This window comes from Barbus barbus (assembly GCF_936440315.1).
Source record: "Barbus barbus genome assembly, chromosome: 24".
Taxonomy (NCBI): Eukaryota; Metazoa; Chordata; class Actinopteri; order Cypriniformes; family Cyprinidae; genus Barbus; species Barbus barbus.
In genome coordinates, this window is record NC_136752.1 from 17,210,463 (window position 1) to 17,216,145 (window position 5,683).

The window sequence follows — 5,683 nt, forward strand, 5'->3', positions numbered from 1 at the left end:
CTATAAAATGATTCATGTGTTTTCATCTATAGCAGTGTGGCAATGAAGGTCTGGACCTTCAAAATAGTGAAAGTAATAATTAAATCTGAAGGTAGATTCTAGGTATGTTAATAATAACCTGATTTCTAATCAACATTTGATCCAAACATGCAGTTTGGTGGCATTCTATGTACACCAGTGCTTTTGGTTTGATTACTGTCTCTATCCATTATCCAAAGTGTTATCCTTTAACATGCATTAAGGTTAACACATTCAGAACATCAAATCTTTTATTCCTCTCATAGACCAAATTATCACATTGATTACTGTGTTATGGGCAAAATTGTGTATTATTTATCGATTCTTTTATTTCAGTAATAAATTATTTAATTCAAAATAGTCATTCACATATACCATCAGCTTGTTTTTTTCCACTCAGGCTGAAATAAATGTTACAATTTAAGCTTCAATGCATGAAATGAATTGTACAGACTCCCACTGCTCCCTAATGCATACAGTCAGTATTGGCACCCCCATCTGGTTAAAATATGTCAAACACAAATTTTTCCCTGTAAGATATTTTGATTCACATTTTTATTAGGGGCCAAGCACCAAAGGGTGCGAAGGCACCTATTGAAATCGTTAGCTTTATTATTATTCTGCTTCTTCTTCCGCCATGAATGGCAGCCCATAGAACCGATTGCGGGACAGTTGTAAAATTTGGCACAATGATAGAAGATAGTGTCAATAGTAACCACAGCAAATTTGGTGTCTCTAACTCAAACTCTCTAGCGCCACCACTTGTCCAAAAATTCAATTTTGAAATGATAATAACGTTTGAACCGTAAGCCAGAAAATTATTTTTTTCCCCTCTGAATCCTTGGCTCAAGCCGAGTCGAATGAAGTCCAAAATTCAAAAATCGTAAGGTTTAGTTTTTTTCGCTATCTTCAATTGTTCGTAAAACCTACTTTGTCGAACTCGTCCTAGACGGCTCGTCCCGATTCTCACCAAAATTGGTTCAGATCATCTACAGAGCATGATGGCAAAAGTTATGGAATTTAAGTTGATTCGTCCAAGTGTTCTCGAATACCACACTAACGGGGGAGGCGATATCTCTGCAAGGGTTTGACGGATTGAGACGAAACTTGGTGTGTCTTATAACCTTATGACCTGCAGTGTTTCGGCGCTGTGCCACCTAGTGGTCAGGAGATATGAAAAATGCATATTTTTGCTTATAACTTGTGAATGGTTTGGCCAAAAATCTCTTTAGATTCTGTGCATCATGTCGAGTCCAACCATGTCCAATTTTCCCATGTCAGCCATTTTGGGCGTCGGCCATGTTGAATTTTGTCGTAAAATGCTATATTTTACGAACGCATTGACATATCGTTACGAATCTCGGTATGCTTCTTCGGCACCATGCCCTGATGGTACTCAAAAAGTTTGGACCACCTTGTGGTCAAAAGTTATAATGAATTTTTTAAAATGCTAATAACTTTTGCTTACATTAGCCTAATGCAATAAAATTCATGTTGATAGATTCCTTGGTTCATGCCGAGAACATTGATACCAATTTTCCCATAATTGGATGAACTTCCTGTTCATGTTTTGATTCATGTTGAAAACCTACTTTTCCGAACTCCTCCTAGACCGTTAGTCCGATTTTCACCAAATTTGACTTGGATCATTTTCAGACCATGCTGACAAAATGTTATGGATTTTGTGTTGATATACAAAACAGTTTTCGTTTAGCGCGTCAACAAATTTGCTGGAAAGATCCCAAACTGCATCTAAGGCTGTATCTCAGCAAAACTTTGACATATTCACACCAAAATTTGTATGTGACATTGTGACCTCACACTGACCACGCCACGTCAGTTTGGTAATAGCGCCACCTATTGGCCAAGAGTAATAAACCATTCATTAATTATTAATAATGAAATTTACAAAAATGCTAGTAACCTTTGATTGCATTAGCCTATTGTAATGAAACTGGTCTCAAATTATTCCTTGGGGCATGCTGACAATACACATACCAATTATGTCATAGTAAGTCGAACTTCCTGTCCGCCATTTTGATTTATGTTGAAAACCTACTTTTTCAAACTCCTCCTAGACCGTAGCTCCGATTTTCACCAAAATCGAATCATATCATCTTCAGACCATGCTGACAAAAAGTTATGGATTTCGTGTTGATAGACAAAACCTTTTTCACATACCACAACAACAAATTTGAGGCATGATACCAAAATGACACTTGTGGCCATATCTCTGCAATGCTTTGGCATATTGACACCAAACTTTGTGTGTGTCATTGTCACCTCACACAGAACACACCAAATCGATTTGATAACAGTGCCACCTGTTGGTCAAAAGTGAAAAGTCATTCAATCATATTACTAGTAGTTTTAAATGATTTTTCAGCCATTTGGACTATAATAATCTTAAAATGGCTTCAGTTACTAATTTCTGCAGTTGGTCTGATGCTCCATGCTATGATTAGCTGTTTTTCACATACCAAAACAAAAAATTTGAGGCATGATGCCAAAATAACACATGAGGCTGTATCTCTGCAATGCTTTGGCATATTGACACCAAACTTTGTGTGTGCCATTGTCACCTCACACAGAACACAGCACATCGATTTGATGATGGTGCCACCTGTTGGTCAAAAGTGAAAAGTCATTCAATCATATTACTAGTAGTTTTAAAGGATTTTTCAGCCATTTGGACTACAATAATCTTAAAATGACTTCAATTGCTCATTTCTGCAGCTCCTTGTTTTGCCACTGATGTGCTTGGCCCCATCATTGCTGCTTGCAGCTATATTTTGTTATTCTGATCATTAAAAAAATCCTAACAACACAAATCATTATAGTGCCTCTCATATAATTTAAGAATAAACAAGTTTTCCTACTTTGACTTACTCCTCCACATTTACTTAACAGTATAGAATATGCAGTAAAATTTTGTTAGCCATGTTTTTTTTTCTGTTATAGTAATGTTGGATGAATTCGATCCTGATTATCAGCGAGGACCTTACTTAACTAGAGAAGAGTTCACACATATGTGAAGTCATTCATTTTGATATATTCAGAGTGGCATACAGATATTTTCAGCAATCCGATCCAAAGCTGACCGTTGTCAGTCTAGCAGTGATGTTAGTCACGGGGCTAAACATGGATTCTATGAGATCCCAGTGGTAAGAGGACTAAACCTTTCCAGCTGCCCTGATGTGACCTGTTATCCAAGAGGGATATAAACAAGGACATTGAAGATCTCTGAAGGCCAGACTAGCATTTAGTTGCTTCACACAGGCTTGTAGCCACATGTGCTTATAAATAAGTCTGTTTTATAACCTGACTCCTGCATGACTTATACAAATCAGTTAATGATGATTCAGTAAGACATTTTACTGACTAATTTTGGCTTCTGAAGACTGACACTTTACCACTTGGTCCTTGTGCCATGTGTTTCATAACTTGGAAGAGCCCAACTGATGCTGTTTTACAGCAATACATAAACAATACTGAATCTAATGAGCCTTGCAGCACACGTCCATCCTTTACAAAAATTAACTGCAATATAATTGCATTATTTTAATCTAAACAGGTAAACATGCAGTTTAGTTCAGTGATATGATGTTGTGCTATACAAATTGTACTAAAACTTAAATTTTAGAACTGATGTTATATATTGCAGTACAACTACATTTGAATGAAGTGTACTTGAAGTTCTCAGTTGACATATAATTTAACTATGCAGTGCACATATAGTTCATTGTTGAGCAACTGCATTTTAGGGCACTACATTTTATAGTTCTGTGCAATACAAGTTCAGATAAATACATTAAAACTATAGTATGTATATTATACTGTACAGTAGCTACAGTACAAGTAATAGAACATACTTGAAGTCCACTGTAGTGTTACTCCAGTAGCCTACAATTGCAGTTGATTAAAAAAAATAAAATGGAAAAGGTAAACATTTGCCAAAAAGGAACAAAGTAGTAGGCTATTATTTTGCATTTCATATTAGTGTGGTTAAAAATACAGTGCCAAGTTACCACACTTGTACTGCAGTTACATAGGCGTAAATCCCGGGGGGACAAGGGGAACAGGACCCCCCCCCCCCATTAGAGGGTTGACCCCCCTAAAAATATAATTACAAGTGACTCTGTGTATTGTAAATAATATAATGGACATATACTTAAAATAATTGTGTAAGTAAACAAAATAAACGCAAAAAAGCGTTTTAAGTTCAGAAATGTTTTAAATCCCCCTCCCTTACCTCACAGTGGTTTGGTCCACTGCCTCCTTTCCACCTTTACCGATACACACACGATCGGTGGGAGAGAGTAAAGATGTTCAGTAATTATTTGTAAGTAACTTAGGCTGTCAAGGCTATTTTATTCTGTATATTTATACATTGTGTGAAATGATTCTTCCTATTTAATACAGATGATGCTGGATCATTAATAAATTAGTCATGACAAAAAATTATGATATCCGATGTATTTTTCTGTGAGCGATTATAAGGTTACCAAGCTTAATTCCGTAGCTTGTCACCCACTATAACTAACATGGCGATGAGCCTGAACTCATATGTGACCCTGGACCACAAAACCAGTCTTAAGTCGCTAGGGTATATTTGTAGCAATAGCCAACAATACATTGTATGGGTCAAAATTATCAATTTTTCTTTTATGCCAAAAATCATATATTAAGTAAAGATCATGTTCCATGAAGATATTTTGCAAATTTCTTACCGTAAATATATCAAAACTTAATTTTTGATTAGTAATATGCATTACTAAGAACTTCATACTTCATTTGGGCTACTTTAAAGGTGATTTTCTCAATATTTAGATTTTTTTGCACCCTCAGATTCCAGATTTTCAAATAGTTGTATATCGGCCAAATATTGCAGTAGCCCCTCAATGCAGAGCAAAAATCCAGGGGGCGGGGTTGGATCCACATCTATGGGGTGGAGATTGGTACGTTTAGGGATCAGGGGGTGGAGACGGGTAGGTTTAGGTAAATGTAAGGGAGATGGTCCTCACTGCAGAACACAAGATCCAGGGGGTGTGACTGGATCTAGATCTAACTCCTCCCACCTTACATATACCTAAACCTACCCGTCTCCTCTCCACCCCCTGATCCCTAAACCCACCCATCCCCACCCCTAAATCTACCATCTCCACCCCCTAGTTGTGGGTCCAACCCCGCCCCCTGGATCTTTGTTCTGCAGTGAGGGGCTACTGACAATTTTGGCTGTCTTATTTGTGTCCCCTTCAAAATTAGCTCTTGAGTGATTTTATGTTTACTGTCCCCCCCTACTGTTAGATGAAATTTATGACCCTATACACTTAAAAAGCAACTCTAATCCTACATCCCTTCAGTAGTTTAAATGTGGTATTAAGTAACTTTTTTTCATTCTTGATTGTTGTGTAAATGTGTTAGCCTGAATTACTGTGGCACTGGTTTCCAAGTAAACACAACGAGCAAAATGTCACACTTTCAGTTTGTTCCAAGCCGAATGTTTACCCGGAATTAGCCATATTTAGAATTGTATGCCGTAAGTAAACGTAATTAATTACAACACGACAGTCAAAACCATTCAGTAGATGCGTAGATGCGTCTGCGTCCATTTCGATGACGAACTTCGACCGAACGTTCCAGCCTCTCTGAGCTGCTGTGGCAT